Raw genomic sequence first — 25,484 nt, 5'->3', positions numbered from 1 at the left:
TTTCTCAAACATCTGAGTTGAAATTAACAGACTCTTGACTGTGTTATATAGTTGGTAAATTAAGGTCCCTCTCCCTGATAGACTCAGGGTTCCATGAGAACATGTTTTAAATTTCCATTGTCTGGTGCAAGGCCAAGTTAAAGCTGATAATAACAGCTGTACCACACCTCCCGCCCCCCAGTCCCACACTACAAGCATGCACTGCTGGCCTCCCAGGGCCCAGTGTGACTCCAAATCCTTTATATACAGAGGCCATTTAGCCCTCAGGACCACCCCAGAAGGTTCTTGATAAATATTTGTTGAATAAAGAAATGCCTGCCGCCCAGGAATAGGTAGATCCTGAATGGGAAAATGCTTTGTAAACTGTAAAGCATGCAACTTGTGAGAAAGGAAACACTTAGGACCTCTTCCCCAAGGGCCTAGGATCCATTCCACTTTTGACTTCATTGAGTGCCTTGGGAACATATCCTGTGTTATAGAACTTTCCCTCCACTTGCCCCTCTATCGAAATGTAGTTATCTTGGGTATCATTTTCCCCTGTGACCTGTCTTAATGGTTAGTAGTGGAATTCAACTCTTCTTACCTCCCCCCCCAAGAGATTTTATTTCAACAAAGGCAAGCACCAGCTTGTCATATAACCTCTAAGAAAAACTCCTTACTCCCCTCTGCCCCCACCTGTTCAAAGCCCACCCTTCTCAACATCAAGGAAGGCCTCCTTGCAGAGCCCCAGCATCATATAGACACCTCCCTCCAGGCCCCCATCCTGTTCTTGCTAGCAGAATGCTAAGTGAAAGTGAAAGTCACTCAGTCATGTCCTATACAGTCAATGAAATTCTCCAGGCCAGAATACTAGAGTGGGTAGCCTTTCCCATTTCCAGGGGATCTTCCCAACCCAGGGATTGAACCCAGTATCCCACATTGTGGGCGGATTCTTTCCAGCTGAGCCACCAGGGAAGCCCAACAATACTGGAGTGGGCAGCCTATCCCTTCTCCAGGGGGTCTTCCCGACCCGGGAGTCGAACCGGGGTCTCCTGCATTGCAGGTGGATTCTTTCCCCACTGAGCTATCGGGAAAGCCGCAGAATGCTCAATATGCCCTTATTATATCTCCAAGGGAAGATTTTATCCATTTATTGATTCATTCACTCATTTGTGCAGTAATATTTGTGGCATCCCTCTTCCTTATCAGGTACTGTAGCACTTCAAGGATATAGAGAATTATCTTGGTTTCTGAAGAAAAGGGGAGTATCAGCTACAGGTAAGAAGATGAGCAAAGGCATAGCAGTGTCACAACTTAAAAAAAAATTTTTTTTTGTTGTTAAAAAGTTTTAATTTTGGCTGCACTGGGCCTTTGTTGCGACCCGTGGGCTTTCTGAAGTTGCAGTGAGCAGGGGCCGCTCTCCAGTCGTGGTGCGCGGGCTTCTCATCGCAGTGGCTTCTCTCGCTGAGCACAGGCTCCAGGGCACTCGGGCTCGGTAGCTGTAGTGCTCGGGCTTAGTTGCTCTGAGTCCTGGACCAGGGATCACCAAGTACGGAGGATGGACTGAAAGGCAAAATCAAACAGAGATAAGAGAACCATGAGGTATAGTGAGGTGGTGCCCAGGTGAATTTTTCTGATTTACTGGATTCAACTATGCCTGAAATCAGTTGTATCCTGGGCCTCCCAGTTACATGTATTTGATCATTTGTTCATTCAACAAGTAGTTACTGGGCTTCCCTGGTGGTCTAATGGATCAGACTCTGCCTGCCAGTGCAAGGGACAAGGTCTGATCCCTGCCCCTGGGAGGGTCCACATGGCACAGAGCAGCTGAGCCTGTGTCACACTGCTGAGCCCGCACGCTAAAGCCTGTGCTCCCCAGCAAGAGAAGCCACCGCGATCAGAAACCGGTGCACCGCAGCTCGGGAGGAACTTGCCACAACTAGAGAAAACCTGTGTGCAGCAACGAAGACCCAGCACAGCCAAACAAATAAATAACATGATTTCTCCAAAGAAAAAAAAGAGAGAGAAAATCCAGAAAAACAACTAGTTACTGAATGCTTACCATACTAGTCAGGGTTCTCCAGAAAGACAGAACCATTAGGAAATAGATATGAAAAAACTTATTAGAAGCCACTAGCTCATGCAATTAGGGGCTGTGAGGTCCATGACCTATAGTTGGTGAGCTGCAGACCCAGAAGAACCACTGGTGAGGGTCCATTTGGAGATCGAGGACCGAAAGCCAGAGAGCTGATGATGTAGGTTTCAATCCAGTGGCAAAACCAAAGTCCCAGCTCCAGCCGTCAGGCAGACCGCACACTCTACCTTCCTCCACCTCTTTGTTCTATTCAGGCCTCAACATATAGGGTAAGATCCACCCACATTGCAGAGGGCAATTTGCTTTACCCAGTCTTTGAATTCCAGGGTTAACCTCATCTGGAAACACCCCCACAGACCCAGAAATAATGTCCAGCCAAATATCTGGGCATCGTGGGGCCCTGTCAAGTTAATAAACAAAAGTAGCCATCACGCCTACTGTGTGCAAGGCGCACCTCTAGGAGGTGGAAATAGAGCAGCAGGCGGGGAGAGGGTGGTGTCCAGGGAGGGGAGACGGTGAGTTAGTGTTTACCGGGGACACAGTTTCAGTTTAGGAAGGTGACAAGTTTGGGAAATGGATGATGGTGAGAGTTTCACAACAACGTCAATGTACTTAGCGCTGCTGGACCGCACAGTTAAATATGCTTGAGTAGTATGTGTTACGTTATGTGACTTTTACCACAATTTTAAAAAAAGTTAGAAGAAAGAACGAAAATCCTACAAGTGGAGTCTACCCGGTAGTAGGTGTGGGGTGCAGGTAGAAAGATTTATAAATAAAATAAGCAAATCATTAAAGTAGCATGTTAAGTGATAATAAACGCTACGGGGAAAAAGTGACAAAGTAGAGAAGAGTCATAAAGAGTGCTGGGTGGGGAGTAGGGGGATACATTTTAAAATTTCATTTCAAAAATATCAGTAAAATTTTAATTTAAATTTATTTGATAACCATCTAAAGGAGTAAAGAAAAAAAAAAGAAGAGGAGGTAAAGAAAAGAACCAGGGAAAAATATTGAGAATAAGCATTCCAACAGAGGAAACAGCAATTGCCCTGAGGCAGGACCATGTTTTGTTTGTTCAGTTAGACATCACCCCTCCTGGCCTCCACTACCTATGGCCTGTTCGTCTCACATTTACTGTCTGTGCTCACCACCTCACACAGTTGCCTTTATTTGAATTCATGTGTGATTCAGAAATACCACCAAATACCTACTATTTGCCAAACAGTAATGCTCTCACCCTGGTGTCAATACAATCTACCATTTGTGGGTGAGGTCAGGAAAGTTCAGAGAAGATAAGTAATTTTTTCCAGGGCAACCATCCCAGGAAAAGGCTGAGCTAGGTTTCAAACCCAGGCTTGTCCACCTCCAAACTCTGCTTTTACAGCCCTGACTCCCACGGTCAGTGGTTGAAGACATATTTGGGAAGAACACTGACTTCTTTGAAACTCATCTGTAATTCAAGCAACTGGCTCTGAGGACAGCAATGCCTTGAATAATAAAACTTCAGCCAAATATTCTGTTAATCACTGTGAATATTAGCCCATTTCATTTCATAAACCCCTTGTAAGGCAGGGACAGCTAAGTCTGTTTTCAGGTGGATAAAGTGAGAATCCAACTAAGCTGCTGAAACTCACAGGTCAGCCTGGTTGATGACTGTCTTAGTTTCTGGTTCCCTAATCCCCTCCTCTGGAGTCTGCAAAGCCCTTTGTCCTGGACTAGGCTTTGCCCTCCGCATCCTTTTTCTGCCCTGGCAGACGGTCACCCCCTGAGCTAAGACCCCTGCACCTAGAGGCCCCTTTGCAGAGCCACTGCATCCCCTAGAAAGGACGCTGGCCCAGTGCTGGCCCCATGGTGCTTTGAGCTCCCTGGGGGTGACCCTGCCAGGACTGACATCCCAGCCACCCTGCTCTGCACCCTGCGGTGCTGGGGACCAATCCTTTCCCATACTTTGAATTCCCACCCACCACTCTCCCTGGTTGGGACCACCCACCAGCCTGGGCAGCTTGCATTCTATGTACAAAGGATTCATCAAGATGGCATTTCAGGGAGTTCCCTGGTGGTCCAGTATTAAGACTCCATGCTTTTACTTCCAAGGGCCCAGGTTCGATCCCTGATCTGGGAACTAAGATCCCACAAGCTGCATAGTGCAACCAAAAATTTTTTTCTTAAGTAAAGAGGGGCCTTCCCTGATGGTCTAGTTGTTAAGAGTCCTCCTGCCGACACAGGGGACATGGGTTTGATCCCTGGTCTGGGAAAAGCCTCCATGCCATGGACCAGCTAAGCCTGTGAGCCACAACTGCAGAAGCCTGTGCACTCAAGAGCCCGTGCTTTGCAACAAGAGAAGCCATTGCAATGAGAAGCCCGAGCACCACAACTAGAGAGTAGCTCCCGCTTGGAGGAGCAAGAGAAAAGCCCATGTGCACAATGCAGACCTCAGTGCAGCCAGAAATAAATCTTTAAAATATAAAGAGGATTGGCATTAAATAAATAACTCCACATTAAAAAAAAAAAAAAAGATGGCATTTGAAATGTAGTAACTGTGTGCAGGTTTTTTGGTTTCTCAACTCAACTGTGAGCTTCTCAGGGTGGGGGCCAAGTTCAGGTCTCTTACTTATTCTCTTAACCCATGGGAGATGTCCTGGCCTGATCAATAATCTTGGAGATGCTGTATTAGTTTTCCAGGGCTCCTGTAACAAATGGACGCAATCTGGTGGCTTAAACAACAGAAACTTATGCTTTCATAGTTCTGGAAGTCACAGGTTCAAAATCAAGGTGTTAGCAGGGCTGGTTCCTACTGGAGGTTCAGAGGGATGGTCTGTTCCATCCCTACTCCCAGCTTCGGGCAGCCACCAGCAATCTTTGGTTTGAAGCTGCCTCACTCCAGTCTCTGCCTCCATCTTCACACAGCCCTCCTGCTGTGTGTCTGACTTCTGTTTGGTCTCTCTCTCTCTCTCTCTCTCTCTTTTTAAACAAACAGCTCTTTTTTAGCATTTTATTTTGTTTTAGTTTTCTATGTTCTTGGCCATACCTCATGACATATGGGATCTTAGTTCCCTGATCAGGGATTGCACCCGTGCCCCTTGCATTGGAAGCACGGAGTCTTAACCACTGGACCACCAGAGAAGTCACTCTTCAGTCTCTTTTAGGGACGCTGTCGTGAGATGTAGGGCCCACCCTAAATCCAGCTTGACCTCATCTTGAGAGTCTTAATTACATTGGCAGAGGATGAGATGGTTAGATAGCATCACTGACTCAATAGGCATGAATTTGAGCAAACTCTGGGAGATAATGAAGGACAGCAGAGGCAGGCATGCTGCAGCCATGGGCTCGGAAAGAGTCAGATACTATTTAGTGACTGAACAACAACAATGTAATCATTTGCAAAGACTCTTTTCCAAGTAAGGTCCATTCACAGGTGCTGGGGGTTAGGACTTGGACCTGTCTTTGTAGGGTCACTAATGCAGCACTTGAGCAACTTTGAAGAGACACCCCATATCCAAGGGCAAAGGATAAGCCCCAAAAAGACAGTAGGAGGGGCAGAATCATGTTTAGAATCAAACCTCATAGCCTCAGAGATGCTCAGAGGACTCAAACAAACTTTGTACATGCCAGGACCCAGAGACCCCACAGAGACTGGGACAGAACTGTGTTTGGGTGTCTCTTGAGGAGGTAAGGGTCAGCAGTGGACTACTGCAGGGGCAGGGGCTCTGGGTGCAGCAGACCTGGGTGTGGCAAAAGCCCTCTTGGAGGAGGTCTCCACCAACCCACCATAGAGCCGCCAGAACTTACTTACACAGGACTGGGAAACAGACTCTTGGAGGGCACAAACAGAAACTTGTGCACACCGGGACATACGAGAAAGGAGCAGTGACCCCACAAGAGACTGATGCAGACTTGCCCGTGAGTGTCCAGGAGTCTCTGGCAGAGGCGTGGGTTGGTGGTGGCCTGCTGCAGGGCTGGGGGCACTGAGTGTAGCAGTGTGTGCATGGGACCTTTTGAAGGAGGTCACCATTATCTTCATTACCTCCACTATAGTTTGGCCTCCAATCAAATAACAGGGAGGGAACACAGCCCTGCCCATCAACAGAAAATTGGATTAAAGATTTACTGAGCCTGGCCCCACCCATCAGAACAAGACCCAGTTTCCCCCTCAGTCATTCTCTCCCATCAGGAAGCTTCCATAAGCCTCTTATCCTTCTCCATCAGAGAGCAGACAGAATGAAAACCACAGTCACAGAAAACTAACCAATCTGACCACATGGACCACAGCCTTGTCTAACTCAATGAAACTAGAGCCATGCTGTGTAGGGCCACCCGAAACAGATGGGTCATGGTAGAGAGTTCTGACAAAATGTGGTCCACTGGAGAAGGGAATGGCAAACCGCTTCGGTATTCTTGCATTGAGAATCCCATGAACAGTACGAAAAGACAAAAAGATAGGACACTGAAAGATGAACTCCCAAGGTTGGTAGGTGCCCAATATGCTACTGGAGATCAGTGGAGAAATAACTCCAGAAAGAATGAAGAAATGGAACCAGAAAAAAACACCACCACGCAGTTGTGGATGTGACTGGTGATAGAAGCAAGGTCCGATGCTGTAAACAGCAATATTGCATAGGAACCTGGAATGTTAGGTCCATGATTCAAGGCAAACTGGAAGTGGTGAAACAGGAGATGCCAAGAGTGAACATCGACCTTTTAGGAATCAGCGAACTAAAATCGACTGGAATGGGTGAATTTGACTCAGATGGCCATTATATCTATTACTGTGTGCAAGAATCCCTTAGAAGAAATGGAGTAGCCATCATAGTCAATAAGAAAGCCCGAAACATACTACTCGGATGCAATCTCAAAAACGACAGAATGATTGTTCCTTTCCAAGGCAAACCATTCAATATCACAGTAATCCAAGTCTACGCCCTGACCAGTAATGCTGAAGAAGTTGAAGACCTACAAGACCTTCTAGAACGAGCACCCAAAAAAGATGTCCTTTTCATTATAGGAGACTGGAATGCTAAAGTAGGAAGTCAAGAAACACCTGGAGTAACAGGGAAATTTGGCCTTGGAGTATGGAATGAAGCAGGGCAAAGGCTAATAGAGTTTTGCCAAGAGAACACACTGGTCATAGCAAACACCCTCTTCCAACAACACAAGAGAAGACTCTACACATGGACATCACCAGATGGTCAATACTGGAGTCAGATTGATTATATTCTTTGCAACCAAAGATGGAGAAGCTCTATACAGTCAGCAAAAACAAGACTGGGAGCTGACTGTGGCTCAGATCATTAACTCCTTATTTCCAAATTCAGATTTAAATTGAAGAAAGTAGGGAAAACCACTGGGCCATTCAGGTATGACCTAAATCAAATCCCTTACAATTATACAGTGGAAATGAGAAATATATTCAAGGGATTAGATCTGATAGACAGAGTGCCTGAAGAACTATGGACAGAGGTTCATGACATTGTACAGGAGGCAGGGATCAAGATCATCCTCAAGAAAAAGAAATGCAAAAAGGCAAGACGGTTTTCTGAGGAGGCCTTACAAACAGCTATGAAAATAAAAGGAGCGAAAAGCAAAGGAGAAAAGGAAGGATATACCCATTTGAATGCAGAGTTCCAAAGAATAGCAGGGAGAGTTATCAATGCAGTGATCACTCAGTGATTCCTCAGTGATCAATGCAAAGAAATAGAGGAAAATAATAGAATGGGAAAGACTAGAGATCTCTTCAAGAAAATTAAAACAAGGGAACATTTCATGCAAAGATGGGCACAATAAAGCACAGAAATGGTAGGGACCTAATAGAAGCAGAAGATATTAAGAAGAGGTGGCAAAAATACACAGAAAAACTATACAAAAAAGGTCTTCACGAGCCAGATAATCATGATGGTGTGATCACTCGCCTAGAGCCAGACATCCTGGAATGTGAAGTCAAGTGGGCCTTAGGAAGCATCACTACAAACAAAGCTAGTAGAGGTGATGGAATTCCAGTTGAGCTCTTTCAAATCCTGAAAGATGATGCCGTGAAAGTGCTGCACTCAATATGACAGCAAATTTGGAAAACTCAGCAGTGGCCACGGGACTGGAAAATGTCAGTTTTCATTCCAATCCCAAAGAAAGGCAATGCCAAAGAGTGCTCAAACTACTGCACAATTGAAACTACTCATCTCACATGCTAGCAAAGTAATGCTCAAAATTCTCCAAGCCAGGCTTCAACAGTACATGAACCGTGAACTTCCAGATGTTCAAGCTTGTTTTAGAAAAGGCAGAGGAACCAGAAATAAAATTGCCAACATCTGTTGGGTCATCAAAAAAGTTAGAGAGTTTCAGAAAAACATCTATTTCTGCTTTATTAACTATGCCAAAACCTTTGTGTGTATCACAACAAACTGTGGGAAATTCTTAAAGAGATGGGAATACCAGACCACTTGACCTGCCTCCTGAGAAATCTGTATGTAGGTCAAGAAACAACAGTTAGAACTGGACATGGAACAACAGACTGGTTCCAAATTGGGAAAGGAGTACATCAAGGCTGTATGTTGTCACCCTGCGTATTTAACTTATATGCAGAGTACATCATGAGACATGCTGGACTGGATTAAGCACAAGCTGGAATCAAGATTTCCGGGAAAAAAATCAATAACCTCAGATATGCAGATGACACCACTCTTATGGCAGAAAGCAAAGAAGAACTAAAGAGCCTCTTGATGAAAATGAAAGAGGAGAGTGAACAAGTTGGCTTAAAACTCAACATTCAGAAAACTAAGATCATGGCATCTGGTCCTATCACTTCATGGTAAATAGATGGGGAAACAGTGGAAACAGACAGACTTTATTTTGGGGGCTCCAAAATCACTGAGGATGGTGACTGCAGCCATGAAATTAAAAGACGCTTGCTCCTCGGAAGAAAAGCTATGACCACCCTAGACAGCATGCTAAAAAGCAAAGACATTACTTTGCCAACAAAAGTCTGTCTAGTCAAGGCTATGGTTTTACCAGTAGTCATGTATGGATGTGAGAGTTGGACTATAAAGAAAGCTGAGTGCCAAAGGATTGATGCTTTTCAAGTGTGGTGTTGGAGAAGACTCTTGAGAGTCCCTTGGACAGCAAGGAGACCAACCAGTCCATCCTAAAGGAAATCAGTCCTGAATATTCACTGGAAGGACTGATGCTGAAGTTGAAACACCAATACTTTGGCCACCTGATGTGAAGAACTGACTCATTTGAAAAGACCCTGATGCTGGAAATGATTGAAGGCAAGAGGAGAAGGCAGTGACAGAGGATGAAATGGTTGGATGGCATCACCAACTCAATGGACACGAGTTTGAGTGAGTTCTGGGCGTTGGTGATGGACAAGGAAGACTGGTGTGCTGCAGTCCATGGGGTTGCAAAGAGTCAGACACAACTGAGTGACTGAACTGAATTCAACTGAGTCGGCCCACTGCAGACAGAGAAACACAGGCCCGAAGGAGAAGGGATTTTCTCAGGGTCCCAAGGGCAGCTTGCTCTCCAGATGCTAAGTCAGAGCTCTGTCGCCCTCCCATCCTGGCCTGAATTCCTGAGACTCTCTGGGAAAGCCTTCAGTGAAAAACTGTCTGGAGACTGACTGTCTGGGCTTCGGGGGAGCCTGCCCTTTCCTGCGCAGTGTGGCTGAGAATGTGATCAGAGAGGGAGTTTCCTTTCCCGTTGGCTCTGTGCCTGGGGCCTGGCGGGGCTGGCATGCAGACCCTGCTCTGCTCCTCATCTTGCCTGCTCTCACAGTCACTGCTCCCTCCCTTCTCTCGCAGGCCTGGACACCATGGGGAGAGGAGAGGGACATGGTCCTTCTGACCTCAGGGTCAATTTCTTTCCGGGAGACAGCTCCTGCCCTCTTTGGAGAGAGATGAGAACATTGCATAGAATTTAAACCTGTAACTGACTCTGAATAGCTGATTCCTAGAGGCTGGAGAGCATCATAATTAGGATTCTGGCCTCAGAATTCAGACAGCCCGGCCTAGGTTCAAGCCCCTGCCCTGCCGTTTGCTGAAGGTGTGGCCATGGACACACAATTAATTCCTCCAAGTCTTGCTTCTCTCAGTGGGAAGAGAGGGGCAAAGGCAGACAGACCTTCCGAGTTACTGAAAGGATGAACATGAGCACAGTAGGCTCTTATCCCAAAGTCTGTACTGACATCAGGAGAGATGACTGTTGTCCCCATGTGTGACCTGGAGTGTCACTGGACCTCAGGCTACAAATACAGTCAAACGTCAGCTGTGATCTAATTCATATGACCTCTAGATCTCAACTTTTCCTGGAAGCCTCTCTTCTCCCCAGGGTTTTGCTTTTCTGGCTAAATCACAACTCAAGTCCACACCAGTAGGGAAGGGCCATGGGTCATATTAAGCCAATCCCAATTTTAAGAAATTCCAAGACAGAAAGATAGGGAGAGTCATTTTTAGTCTGACATCATCTAATTCAGTGCTGGACAGGATGGTGACTTCAATTTCTTGCCTTAATAAAATAACCTACGAGCAGGCCCTGATGCCTGTCGTGGAGACCAAATCCTGTTGATAGACCATTTCTTCTGATGCATCCTCACTGCCTCACAGCAGCCTGAGATCTGGGGGCCAGGCTGCTGGTGAGGGCTCTTGGGGTCCTGAGCAGTATGTCACAGTGCCCATCATGGCAGGAAGGAGCAAGGGGCTTTCTCCTTCTGTCCCAGGAGACTTCTTAGTCTCTGCGTATCCATCTACCCCCTAGCCAGCAACCCTTATGCCCTGTGCAGGGTGGGATGTGAGTCTGTGTTTTTCTGTGTCAGGCCAAACATTACCTTCCTTCCTATGAAATTTTTGAATCTAGACTGAGACTCTAGAACCTCAGATGTCAGCCTCCCGGTCGCCCAGCTTTGGGCCTCACCCTGCCATCCCTTCCTTGTGGCCACATGAAAGAGTTCAGATCCATAGACAGAAAGATCTGGTGTCAACATCTTTCCTGGCAAGGTGACAGGGACCTGGCAGAGACTGTCTTGACAAACAAAAAGTCCATTTGCTGTGTTTGTTCAGCCAGAGTTCCACGACAGCAAGTCCTTTCTCTCTGTACCCTCTGACCTCTCCCCAGCTCCTTCTTCCCCACTGGCCAGGCCCTGTGAACTTGATGTCACGCCTCAAACCTGCTGCCCCCAAGGACCGAGTTTGGTGTGCAGCCCACCAGCTTTGCTCAGAACAAGCTATGAGCGGCTGGAGCTCCCTGGAGCGCCGCTGGATAACTTCCTCTATCTCGCTAGGTTGGAACCACATGGACCATGAACTGTGGGATTTAGGTCACTCTGAGTCAACAAAGGTTCACTGTGCTAAAAGTGAATTGCCAAGGAGAAAAGATGACACAGAGGCAGGCCCCGCCCTAGTGTCTGAAAGAAAGGAGCACAAAGATGGGAGAACGCAGTCTCATTTCTTCTGACACTCACTCCAGGCGAGGGCAAGACCAAATATATTTCCCATGGGTGGCCTTCTTGAGGTCAAGGGCAGTCTAAAAAAACAAATCTGCAGGACTGGGGAGAGAATAAGGCTTGGATCCAAACCAACAACCAAGGACACAAAGGACTCTTCAGTTCCTAGGATCTCAGAATCACAGAATGTTAGAGTCTAAGGATCATAGAATCATAGAAAAAAAAAAAAGATCCTGGCTCCTACAATGGGCTTCCCAACTTTCACAGATGGGGCGGGAGTCTGGCAGTTTCAGGGGGAAGCCCAAAAGGCTTCTTACTCATTCCTGAAGGCTAAGGGTCCACCCAGTAGAAGACACTCCCTGTGGAAGACACTAAGATGAAGTGATGGGGATCCCCTTCCAGCTAGAGCCCAAATGCCCAGCTTTGCAGGTAAAGTGCAGAGGGGGCAGAACTGGGTCTGCCGGTCCCCAGGCAGACTCCAGTGGCCCCTGGACTTTCATCTTTGGCCACAGTAATGCTTCCTGTAGACACTCTCCCACCCCTAGTAGTGCCTTGGAGACATCAACAAAAGCCCCAAGTGAGATAACGCCACCCCAGCCAAACAAGAGGGCAAGGTCTGGTGCCAGGAGGACCAGCTCTCTGCTAGGGATGTAAGAAGATGCTCAGAGGGCATCTCCCTAAGTCCCAGCTCTAGAGAGGGCAGCAGACATCCCGAAACAGAGTCTGCTGTTGGAGCAGAGTGGGCGGCTCAGCCAGGGACCTGCAGAGCTGCAGGACACCCAGATACACACACACACACACACACACACACACACACACACACACACACACCTTGGAGGATCAGCTGCTTGGCAAACAGGCTACTTTGCAAAATGCTACCCAGGTGATCTGTGAGCCAAATCGGCAGACCCCAGCTCTTAGACCCCTGACCCTCCTCATGGAGAGCAGTCATGAGCTGATTTGTCCAGAAGAGCCCCCCTGCCCTTCCCTGGGCTATAGGGACCTTATTTCTTCCTCTCTTCAACCTGAGGGCTTTGGTGAGGACTTTTGGAAACAGCATGTTGTTTTCAGTATGGAAGAGGGAATGTGACCTGGGCTGGGGAACTTGACGATGACAGTCCTCTGGCCACAGGGACCAGCAGGACTCGGGACGCAGGGTAACCCAGAGAACTCTTTCCAAGGAATCTTCTTCTTGAATCTGGTGAGAAAACGCTCTTCCATCTGCACTGCAGGAATCAGAAAGACCTAAAGAAGAATAGGCCTGAGGCTGTGTTCTCTCAGTTACGGGAAAATAAAAAAAAACAATCTATGGACTTCCTGGGTGGTCCTGTGGTTAATAATACACCTCTCAATGCAGGGGACACAGGTTCCATCCCTGGTCTGGGAAGATTACTCATGCTGCAGGACAACTAAGCCTGTATGCCGTAATTCCTAAGCCTATGATCCGAAACAAGAGAAACCACTACAGTGAGAAGCCCACACACTACAACTAGAGAGTAGCTCCTACTTGCAACAACTAGAGAAAGTCCACACACAGCAATGAAGGCCCAGCACAGTCAAAAAAAAAAAAAAAAAGCCCACCTGCAATAGGACAGAATGAGTGGGAACCTGCCCCTTCTCCCGAGGGAAGCCCAGAGTTTGGGGAAAGGAAAGAGTGAGCGAGAGACCATGACCACCTATGATGGACTCCTGGTCTCAGGGCCTGCAGTTCCTGCAGCTGCCTGACACCCTGTAGGTTTTCCTTTGGTTCTGTGAGTGATTAGCACATCAGCAGCTCTGAAACATTCTCTTTATGACCCAGTTCACATGGCAATTCAGAACACACGCACACATACGTGTTCGTTATGATTATATGTGTATCATTTTCATGAAACAATATGTAAGCCCTTATGATGTATGATACATTCTGATACTTTCCATTCTATGCCATGCCATTTTCCTTTACTACTAGCTGAGATCCATTAAATTGATTTCATGATACACAAAAAGGGTTGTGACCTGCTATATAAAAATAACCAAGCCAGGGGAAGGAAATGGCAACCCACTCCAGTACTCTTGCCTGGAAAATCCCATGGACCGAGGAGCCTAGCAGGCTACAGTCCATGGGGTTGCAAAGAGCTGGACACGACTGAGCAACTTCACTTTACTTCATGGCAAAATGTCTTGTGTGAAACATGTTTATCTTAATTTCCATGAAACAACATTCTGCAGTCTAATAAAACTTTTATCTACTGTACATAGAAAAAAAAAAATAACCAAGCCAGATCAAAAGATCCTTCCAATGGATCTCTGTTTTTTGCCAACACTAGTCCAGGTTGTGTTTGTCACTTGCAACCCAAGAAAAGACTGACTAAATTCACTCCTCTGGCATGCCCTCTGCTCCCATTCCAGCCCCACCCGTCCCTGGCCAGGCTTCCATAAAGAGCTCACTTTGCCAACTCACTTACTCACTCAGCTATGCAATGAATCCACCCTGGGTTCTGACCCCAGCCCTGGCACTTAGCGGTGGCATCAGATCTCGGGTGAGGGCCTCCACCCCACCAGCCTCAGTCTGGGCAACTATGAATTAGGCTTGTGTCCCCTGCATCTTAGAGGGAGCATGTGAATCAAATGAGACCCTGCGTGAAACGCTCAGACAGGGCTGCACGTGTGAAGGATGCTCTGCCGTGGCCATCCTCCAACCCCACCAGCGCAAAAATCTCGTTTTAGCGTGAGTTCAGAGAATGAGGGAGAAACACCCCTTCAAGAGTTTTTCAAAGATGTCCCTGGTGGTTCAGTGGTAAAGAGTCTGCCTGCCAACACAGGAGACCTGGATTCAATCCCTGATCCGGGAAGATCCCACATGCCGTGGAGCAACCAAGCCTGTGCACCACAACTATTGAGCCTGTGCTCTAGAGCCTGAGAACGTGAACTACTGAAGTCCAGGTACCCTAGAGCCAATGCTCAGCAACTAGAGAAGCCTCAGCCGTCAGAAGCCCACACCCACCCCTAGAGCACAGCCACCGCTTGCCACTGATAGAGAAAAGCCCCTGCGGCAACAAAGGCCCAGCACAGCCTAAACAAATATATGTGTGCTGTGTGCTAAGTCGCTTCAGTCATGTCTCTCTGTAGCACTATGGACCGTAGCTTGCCAGTCTTCTCTGTCTATGGGGATTCTCCAGGTAAGAATACTGGAGTGGGTTGCCATGCCCTTCTCCAGGGGATCTTCCAGACCCAGGGATTGAACCCGCGTCTCTTATGTCTCCTGCATTGGCAGGTGGGTTCTTTACCACCAGCGCCACCTGGGAAACCCAAGTGAATATATATAAAATTATATATATATAAAAGAATTTCTCGTATCTTCCACGAATGGAAAGTCCTGTGTACGTGAAAAGGGTAACAGCGCAAGAGTAACTATTGACAGTTCTTCCCACCATCCAGATAAACCTGTTTTACACCCCGAGGCAGTGGGTGAAATGGTGCTGGAGAGTTATTAGGACAGGCAGCCAGAGCCTGGAACCCAGGGGTCCCGGGGCCAAGTTCAGTGACCCTCTCTCCCCTGAGACCGCTGCTTTCCTGCTCTGATGAGAACTGGACTCGGCTTCCCGGCAGAGCAATGGGGGTGGAGATGGTACTTTTGCTACATTTGGCAAAGTGGTCTCAGACAGCATTTATTCCAATTATCCTAAATGCCAGGGAGACAGGCAGCGATTCCTGGAATCCAAGGATTTGGGGATCAGAGTGTTCCTTGGTCCCCTTCTCCGCCCCTCATGCCAGGGACTGTCACTGTCCCAGCCGGGGACAATGGAGCTGCCAAAGGATGCCTTTCGGGGCCATGAACATGGAGTCACAATTGGGGATTACTATAACCTTGGGCCTGAGAGTCCTGCTCTGAGCCACCCAGTGGGATTCGGGTTGCTGACTCTCCTGTCCTGGGTTGGAGGAGGAGCCAGTAAATACCTGTTGCTGTTGTTCAGTTGCTAAGTCATGTCTGAATCTTTGCGACCCCATGGACTGCAGCATGCCAGGCTTCCCTGTCCTTCACCATCTCCTATAGTTTGCTCAAACTCATGTCCATGGAAGTCTGTGATGCCATTCAACCATCTCATCCTCTGTCATCCCCTTCTCCTCCTGCCTTCAATCTTTCCCAGCATCAGAGTCTTTTCCAATGAGTCAGTTGTTTGCATCAGGTGGCCAAAGTATTGGAGCTTCAGCTTTAGCATTAATCCTTCCAATGTATTCAGGGTTGATTTCCTTTAGGATTGACTGGTTTGATCTCCTTGCAGTTCAAAGGACTTCTCCAGCACTACCATTCAAAAGTTAGCAGCTGGGCTGGGCCATTTTCCAATAGCTCAGGGTGGGGTGGGAGCCCGTGTTCAGCTCAGGCCCTCGCCTAACAGAGAACCTCAACAAGCCTAGAGTAGCATGTCCTTTGGGAGCTCTCACACCTTCACCATTTCTCAGAGTACCGTTCAGAGTCATTATGTACATTCACATCACCACCATCCATTCACAGAACCCTTTCCATCTGCAAAACTAAACTCTGTCCCCATTAAACAATATCTTCCCCTTCCCGTCTCCCCACCAGCCCCTGGTAACCAGCATTCTACTTCTGTCTCTATGAATTGGACTACTCTAGGTGAAATAGGAGGGAAGGGGGCAGGGTACAAACTCTAAAAGAGTTACATAGCCCGAGGACATGACATAAACTGATTAGAACCAAATAAGTTCAAAATGGCAGACAAGTCAGCTTCCACTAGACCCTGAGCCTCAGTATAAACTCGTTGTAACACATCAGCAAGCCAAATGCTACACCCACTAGCCCCATGACAATTCTGAGACCACCCATCAAAGGCCAAAAAGTGACCCAATTCCTGGAAGTCCCAGCCCCTTCCCCAAAATTGTTGGAATAATCCTCCCACTTATTAGCCTATGAGATTACCCGACCTGATAACCCATAGCTTTGCAGTGCTCTGGCCTTCTGAGATGGCCCACACTTTGTCCATGGAGTGTGTTTCTCTCTAAATAAATCCACTTCTTACCTATCACTTTGTCTCTCTCTGAATTCTTTCTGCAGTGAGACAGCAAGAATCTCTGAGCTTCACTAAGTCCTGAAACCAAGTGTGTGATCTCAGTCAAAAGACCGTAAGTTCAGGTCCCAATCTGAGTTACGTAGTTTCACTGGGACCTCATCAAAGTGGAATTGTGCTGTATTTGTCCCTCACTTATTTCACCGAGCATAATGTTTCCAGGCTCCTCAATGTTGTAGCATGTGTCAGAATTCCCTCCCTTTATAAAGGTTGAATTATATTCAAATGTGTGTGTGTTTGCTTTCCTTGTGTTGTCAATCCAAATTCATGTGCCCAAAGAAATACGAGGTCAAACAAACTGAAACATTGGCGTTTGGAGCAGAGAAAAGTTTACTGCAGGTCTGAACAAGGAGGGTGGGTGGTTCATCCTCAAAAATCCAAACTCCCTGATGGTTTCTGGGGGAAGTTTTTAAAGGCAAAACTGGGGGGAGGGTTGCAGGGTGTGTGGCCTCCCTCTGATTGGTTGGTGGGAGGCAACAGGGTGGGGCTTCAGGAATCTCAGGCAGCAGCCTTCTGGTTCCATCCAGGCTGGGGTCTCAGCGCTTGTGCAGACCTGAAGTCACCGTTGGCCATGTGGGTGGGGGCCCGCTCCAGTAGAAGAACTCAGAGTTGTCTGTTGGATTAAGCAAATCCCTTGAGGAAAAACTAGGACTCTTTTTTACTGCTGCACTATTATTGTTTCTTGACTGCTTTCTCTTTGTTTCTGCATTCCCTCCCTCCTAATTAGTAATTTAATAACTAATCTGCCCTTTGGACCTCAGGGAAGATTTAGGAAACTGAAGCCTTTTTCCTATAAATAAGAAATAGGGGACACGGAAAGGCTTTTGTACCCAGAAGTGTCTCTTAGGGTCCTGTTTGGTTTCAATCCTCCCCTTTACTTTCAGTCTCAAGGATAACAGGTGCGGGACAAGAAAGAGAATAATTTTTTTTTTTTTTGATAGGTTGATCGTAAACTTGGTAGAGGAACTCAGTTTTAGGGAGGACTTTGTTTTACATGGACACTTGCTTGCTTCCATCCTTTGGCTACTGCGAATAACACTGCTATGAATGTGGCTGTACAAATATTTCTGAGTTCCTGCTTTCAATTCTTTTGGGTGTATTCCCAGAAGTGGAATTGCTGGGTCAAATGATAATTCTATTTTTACTTTTTTGGTAGAGCTTCCATATTGTTTTCCACAGCAGCTGTACCACTTTACATTCCCATCAGTAATATACAAGTGTTCAATTTCTCCACATCCTTGCCAACAGTCTTTTTTTTTTTAATTTTATTTATTTATTTATGGTCACACCAAACAGCTTCTGGAATCTTAATTCCCCAACCATGGATTGAACCCAGGCCCTCAGCAGTGAAAGCACATTCTTAACCATTGGACCACCAGGGAATTCTCCCTCATTTTCTTTAGTTTAAAAATAATAACCATGCTAATGATTGCGAGGTATCTAGAGAGATGTCATGTGGTGGTGACAGGGAGCCCAGCTCTCCCCCAGGTCACCACCAGGACCTGGGACTCTAGTGACTGCAGGAGGGATGGGGCAGGATGCTACTCAGAGGATCCTGTATAAGCTCTAGTCCACGTTCAATTTCTCCCAATACTCAGAACACACGAGCCTGTTACCTGAAAACCAGGGTCACCTCTTGGTTCATGTTGAGCCAATAGATACAAGCAAACCAGAGATCAGGAAAGTGAAAGTGAAAGAGATCAGGAGAAGGAAAGATTTATCACTTACAGGAAGTAAAGAGAACCCCAGAGATCTTTCTGAAAGCAGTGTTCCTGAACATGAAAATTAGGGAAGTTTTAAGCTAAGGTACATGAATATTCACTCAGAGGCTTGAGCAGGGGAGAATTCAGCATAGCACTGGGGCAAAGGTTGACAAATCAGTCCATCCTAAAGGAAATCAGTCCTGAATATTCATTGGAAGGCCTGATGCTGAAGTTGAAGCTCCAATACTTTGCTCACCTGATGTGAAGAGCTGACTCATTGGAAAAGACCAAGACCAATCTTGCTGGGCAAGATTGAAGGCAGGAGGAGAAGGGGATGACAGAGGATAAGATGGTTGGATGGCATCACTGACTCAATAGACATGAGTCTGAGCAAGCTCCGGGGGTTGGTGATGGACAGGGAAGCCTGGTGTGCTGCAGTCCATGGGGTTGCAAAGAGTAGGACATGACTGAGAAACTGAACTAAATTCAACTGAAAGGTTGACAGACCTATAGTTGATTCATGTCAGTCAGTTCAGTTTATGTCAGAGGGTCAGCATCACCATTCTGTCTTCCACGTGGGAAGGGGGCTTAGTGCCTGCAAACACTCAAAGATATATCATTATGAAAACTCCTTGAGGAGGAACTGAGACTCAGTTTTATTGCTAAACTATTGTTTCTTGATTGCTTTCCTTTGTTCCTGCAGTTCCTCACTTTCTTTAAGATCATTGATTACTGAGAACCGTTCAAGGGCAAGTATTGCAGCTAGGCTTACATCACAGAATGGATGGCTTAGGCCAAACTGGTTTCTCTTACATCAGAAAAGCCATTCCTGGTCATCATCTCTGGGGACCCCATAACTTATCTGCTTGCTTACAATTCCATGACTTCTGGCTCTATTCCTTTAGAAAATTTAGCTTGGTATCCCCTCAAAAAAAAATCTCCACCAGTGCACCCAGTTCACCTAGTATATTAGATTGGAAGTTAAAAAAGGAAGGGCTAGCCTTTGTAAAAACATCACAACTTCACTGAGATAAATTCACATATCATACCATTCACTCATAAGATGAACAAGTCGGGGGTGTTTGTATGATCATAGATTGTGCAGGCGTCACACTATCTAATTCCAGAACACTCTCATCATCCCCAAAGGAAACCTGATACCCAGGAGCAGTCTCTCCACATTCCTCCCTTATGCCTCCCTGGGCAACCACAAGTCCACTTCGGTCTCTACACATCTGTCTCTTCTAGACATTCCGTATAAATGGAATCAGACACCAATATGAGCAAACGATGAGATGCCCTGAGCACCTGTCACATTTGCCTGCACAACATCCTCTCTTGGTCTTTTCTGGGACCAGCGCCCTTTCTGTTGAGTAATTGCCTCTCCTCCACCCCACATAGTGGTGGTAGGTGTTCTGACCAACAAATTTCACCTTCTTGCCCATCACCCTGTTGTAACCTGAATGTCTGTGTATGCACCCCCCCCCCCAACATTCACAAATTGGAATTCTGCATCCAATGTGAGCTTATTAGGGGCAGGGCTTTTGGGGGGTGACTAGGTCATAAGACGAAGGAGATGCTGGTTCAGTCCCTGGGTTGGGAAGATCCCCTGGAGAAAGAAATGGCAACCCAATCCAGTATTCTTGCCTGGAGAATCTCATGGACAGAAGAGCGTGTTGGGCTATAGTCCGTGGGGAATAAGGAGTCAGACACAACTGAGCAGCTGAGCAGGTCACAAGGATGGAGCCCTCCAGAATGAGACTTGTTGTTCAGTCACTCAGTTGTGTCCAACTCTTTGTAACCCAATGGACTGCAGCACGCCAGGCTTCCCTGTCCTTCACCATCTCCCGGAGCTTGCTCAAACTCATGTCCATTGAGTCAGTAATGTCATCCAGTCATCTCATCCTCTGTTGTTCTCTTCTCCTCCTGCCTTCAATCTTCTTAGCATCAGGGACTTTTCTAATGAATCGGCTCTTCACATCAAGTGGCCAAAGTATTGGAGCTTCAGCTTTAGCATCAGTCCATCTAACGAATATTCAGGATTCATTTCCATTAGGATTGACGGGTTTGATCTCCTTGCAGTCCAAGGAGAGTCCAAGACTCTCAAGAGTCTTCTCCAACACCATGGCTCAAAAGCATCAAGTCTTCAGCATTCAGCCTTCTTTATGGTCCAACACTCACATCCATATATGACTACTGGAAAAACCACAGCTTTGACTAGATGGACCTTTGTTGGTAAAGTAATGTCTCTGCTCTTTAACATGCTGTCTAGATTTGTCATAGTTTTTCTTCCAAGGAGTAAGCATCTTTTAATTTCGTGGCTCCAGGCACTGTATGCAGTGATTTTGGAGCCCAAGAAAGTCTGTCACCGTTGTTATTGTTTCCCATCTATTTGCCATGAAGTGATGGGACCAGATGCTGTGGTCTTTTTTGAAATGCTGAGTTTTAAGCCAGCTTTTTCATTCTCTTCTTTCACCTTCATCAAGAGGCTCTTTAGTTCCTCTTTGCTTTTTGCTATAAGGGTGGTTTCATTTGTGTATCTGAAGTTATTGATATTTCTCCTGGAAATCTTGATTCCAGCCTGTGCTTCATCCATTCTGGAATTTTGCATGATATACTCTGCATGTAAGTTAAATAAGCAGGGTAGCAATATACAGCCTTGACATACTCCTTTCCCAATTTGTAAACAGTCCATTGTTACATGTCCATTTTTAACTGTTGCTTCTTGACTTGCATACAGGTTTTGCAGGAGGCAGGTCAGGTGGCCTGGGATTCCCATCTCTTTAAGAATTTTCCATAATTTGTTGTGATCCACACAAAGGCTTTAGCGTAGTCAATGAAGCAGAAGTTGATGTTCTTCTGGAATTCTTTTGCTTTATCTATGATCCAATGGATATTGGCAATTTGATCTCTGGTTCCTCTGCCTTTTCTAAATCCAGCTTGAACATCTGGAAGTTCTCAGTTCACATACTGTTGAAGCCTGGCATTTAGAATTTTGAGCATTACTTTGCTAACATGCGAAATGAGTGCAATTGTGCCGTAGTTTGAACATTCTTTGGCATCGTCCTACTTTGGGATTGAAATGAAAACTGATCTTTTCCAGTTCTGTGGCCACTGCTGAGTTTTTCATATTTGCTGAAATATTGAGTGCAGCACTTTAACAGCATTATCTTTTAGGATTTGAATTAACTCACCTGGAATTCCATCACTTCCACTAGCTTTGTTCATAGTGATGTTTCCTAAGGCCCACTTGACTTCACATTCCAGGATATCTGGCTCTAGGTGAGTGATCACACCATCATGGTTATTAAGATCTTTTTTGTATAGTTTGTCTGTGCATTCTTGCCACCTCTTCTTAATATCTTCTGCTTCTGTTAGGTCCATACCATTTCTGTCCTTTATTGTGCCCATCTTTGCATGAAATGTTCCCTTGGTATCTCTAGTTTTCTTGAAGAGATCTCTAGTCTTTCCCATTCTATTGTTTTCCTCTATTTCTTTGCATTGATCACTGAGGAAGACTTGTAAAGGAGACCCCAAGCTCCCCTGGTGGCTCAGTGGTAAAGAATCGCCTGGTAATGTAGGAGACTTGGGTTTGATCCCTGGGTCAGGAAGATCCCCTGGAGAAGGAAATGGCAACCCACTCTAGTATCCTTGCCTGGGAAATCCCATGGGCAGAGGAGCCTGGTGGGCTAAAGTCCATGGACTTGCAAAGAATCAGACATGACTTGTTGACTAAACAACAGCAGCAGAAGGAGACCCCCACAGAGCACCCTGGCCTTTTCCGTGATGTGAGGGAAGTGAGAAGTTAGTTCTCACCAGAACCTCACCACCTGGCTGCCTGACCTGACTTCCAGCCTCCAGACTGTGAGCAACAAATGTTGTTTACAAGCCACTCAGTCTGCATAATTTCGTTACAGCAGCCCAAATGAACTAAGACATATCCCAACACACAGGGATGGCCATGTGACTTCAGCTAGCCAGTCAGGTCCTCTGGCAGGAACACAAAACTGGAGTGGAGGTGTTATGCTCGCCTGTCCGAATCCCCAAGCGGGAAGAGAGAAGGCTTCCAAGACAATGCAACACGCAAAGAAAGGGAAGTTTATTGCTGACACGAGTCAGGACTCTCTGCCGCAACCAACGCAGTGGTGCAGGGTCAGAGAGCCCCGGGCCCAAATGGGCACCCAGATTTATAGGGTGCGCATAAGCAGTTGGTGGCTGGCTTAAGTGGATTGGTTACCCATTTGCGAAGTAATCTCATTGGCCCAAACCTTTGCGGGCTTTTTTTCAAACTTGGGCGTTCGCAGACTTTTTCAGCTTTCCCTGATAGGTTCCCTTTTGTTTGCTAGGCGTATATTGATTGGCTGGCTCCACATGGTCTGATGATCATGTTACCCCGGGAAACTAGGCCTACTCCTAATCTAGGCTGCCTGTCATGGTGCGGCCTCACAGAGGAGAGGGACAGGTGACCAAGTCATGTGATGCAGACAGCCTTGTGCATCAGTCCCGAGCTCCCGACAAGTTCCCAGGCTGCCTGCTTCCTGGTCTCTCCCAGCCTTGCTTGTCCAGCTGTACCTTTGAGGCTGGAGCTGCCCCGGCAGAGGCCTTCCAAAAGGTTCTTAAGTTTAAATGAGCTCTGCTAGAATCCTCAAGCTGCCATGACTGAGCCCACATGCCACAACTGCTGAAACCCATGTGCCCTAGAGCCTGTTCTCTGCAACATGAGAAGCCTGTGCGCTGCAACTAGAGAGTAACCCCACTCTCTTCACCTAGAGAAGGCCTGTGCACAGCTATTAAGACCCAGCACAGACAGAAATAAGCAATAAATAAATACATAAATAACAATGAGCCCTGCTGCACTTTTGATTTAAATGAGCGATTATGTAATATTCTAAAGCAATTATTTCGTGTCCCCTTAAGATTTAGTAAACAAAGGGAATGAATAAAGCATTAATATAAATAAATAAATAAATAAACAAGCCAAATAATCAATTTCTATTGCTTGCAGTTCAAAGGACTTAATAAAATCATACCTCCAGACAAGTGTCTAATAATCAGCTTGATAATGCTTCAGCAACAGTGAACGGGCCAGGCCCCGGGCCAAGGGAAAGTGACCAGGAAATTGTGATTTCCTGCAATCTGGCTGATTAAACAGACTGGCATTATCCTATTATTCCCAGTTAGGTCACAAGAGTGAAAATGTTGTGATTTGTTTGCTTGCTTGTTTGAAGATTCCCTGGAGAAAAGAATGGCAACCCACTCCAGTATTCTTGCCTGGAGAGTTCCATGGACAGAGGAGCCTGGCAGGCTACAGTCCACGACTGAGCAACTAGCTTTTAACAACTTTGACTTTCGTTAACAGTAGAAATTCTCTAAGAGTTTGACAAGTGTAACTAGGATATTTTTAAAATACCCCCCAATGCATGTGGTGGTGGTTTAGTTGCTAAGTCATGTCTGACTCTTGTGACCCCTAGGACTGTAGCCTGCCAGACTCCTCTGTCCATAGGCAAGACTTCCCAGGCAAGAATTCTTGGAGTGGGTTGCCATTTCCTTCTCCACCCCAATGCATAGTTCCCTTTATTTGTAAATTGTTCCCCTCCCCCCAACCCCAATCCTCTTCAAGGTGGCTCAATCTCCTGTTTCGTTTCCCAAAGAATAAGAACGGGAGGACAAGTCCTCAGGGTATGGGAGGGTTGGACAAGGTTTAGGGAGTAACTTTCCAGGAGAGGGAGGAAAGAGGCAGAGCAAGAAATCACCCGCAGCTTCTCCCCATTGTGCTCAAACTTGGCGGAAGTGGCGTAAAACCTCCCAGTGGGGGCGGGGGCGTTGGCTGAGAGCAGTGAGGAGTGCTGTTTAGGTGGAGAGAGGGGCTGAATGAAACACCTCCTACTTCCCCAGCCTGAGTCCAGTCTTCCCCCTGCCCACTGCAGCCCCCAAGGCCTGAGTGAGGCCTGGGAGACAGGCTGAGGGATAGGGGACTACACAGAGAGATGGGAGCCTGTTCTCAGGGTGGGTTGGTTGCTGGGGGTGCAAAGGCCAAGAAGCTTACAGCTCCTCAGAGCCAGGCTGGCACCAGGGAGCTGGCAGAGAGACGCCAGGCGGTGTTTCACCAGCAGGAGGCAGCAGGCACCCAGCTGAAGGGTGGGGCAAAGGGGGCCTCTATGCAAGCTAGCCAGACCCCAGAGGGGCCACACAGGCACCCCCAGCCAGATGTCACCCCAGGGCATAGCAAACTGCAGGAAGGGAAAAGCCCCTGTTAAAAGGAAACATCAGGGCTTCCCTGGCGGCTCAGTGGTAAAGAATCGCCTGCCAAAATGCAGGAGACACAGGTGCGATCCCTGATCCAGGAGGATCCCACATGCCCCAGAGTAACTAAGTCCATGAACCGCAACTATTGAGCCTGTGTTCTAGAGTCAGTTCAGATGCTCAGTCATGTCCGACTCTTTGCGACCCCATGGGCTACAGCACGGTAGGCTTCCCTGTCCATCACCAACCTGCTCTAGAGTCTGGGGGCCATAAATTCTGAGCCCCTGCACCCTAGAGCCCGTGCCCTGCGACAAGAGAAGACACCCAGTGAGAAGCCTAGAGAGTAGCCCCCTCTTGCTGCAACTAGAGAAAAGCTAGCAAAACAGTGAAGACCCAACACAGCCAAAAGTAAGTAAGTAAGTAAATAAATAATTTTTTTAAAGGGAAACAGTAGCCCCCAAATAGAGTCACTCAGGTTAAACCCACAATGGCGAAGCAAGACTTAGTACTTACCCTAACTGCAGCATCAACCCCCCAGGAATGGCACCTGTAATCAGTCAGCCTGGTGGGGTGATTCCGTTCCCTTCAAGAGGTGCCCTTTGCCTGAAACAAGGCATTCTCTGCTAATAATTTCCTCTTTCTATCTCTTTCCACCTTGAGAAACCTTTCCTTTTCTACAGTTCAGCTCAGCTTCTATTTGCTAAGTGGGGCACTGTCCAATTTATGAATTGATGAATGAAGCCAATGTGATCCTTACATTTACTCAGTTGAGTTTTTTTTTAATGCCTCGATAGGAAATTGGGGCCTGAATTTGCCTGAATACTCACCCACAAATGACTTACTCTGAAACCATGCCCAATAGGGTTAAAAAGCCCATATTGAAACTGTGCCCCATAGAGTTAATAGAAACTGGTGACTAAGAAATTCCTGAGCTTGCGTTTGCAGAACAGCAGGTAAGAACAGCTTGTTAA

The 25,484-nt window shown here is 46.8% G+C and overlaps 1 long non-coding RNA gene across 1 annotated transcript; it reads right to left on the bottom strand.

Annotated features, from left to right (window-relative positions):
* Positions 1–1,304: 1,304 nt before the first annotated feature.
* LOC139030692 (uncharacterized) lies at positions 1,305–25,403 on the bottom strand. The gene is made up of 2 exons (XR_011483099.1): positions 25,027–25,403; positions 1,305–1,542 (listed from the first exon to the last, which is right to left on the bottom strand). It is a non-coding gene; the product is annotated as an uncharacterized lncRNA (long non-coding RNA).
* Between the last annotated feature and the right edge of the window lie 81 nt (positions 25,404–25,484).

Source organism: Odocoileus virginianus, chromosome 23 (assembly GCF_023699985.2).
Source record: "Odocoileus virginianus isolate 20LAN1187 ecotype Illinois chromosome 23, Ovbor_1.2, whole genome shotgun sequence".
In the NCBI taxonomy this organism is placed as follows: Eukaryota; Metazoa; Chordata; class Mammalia; order Artiodactyla; family Cervidae; genus Odocoileus; species Odocoileus virginianus.
The sequence above is the reverse complement of the archived record's forward strand: the minus strand, read 5'-3'. Positions and strand labels throughout refer to the sequence as shown.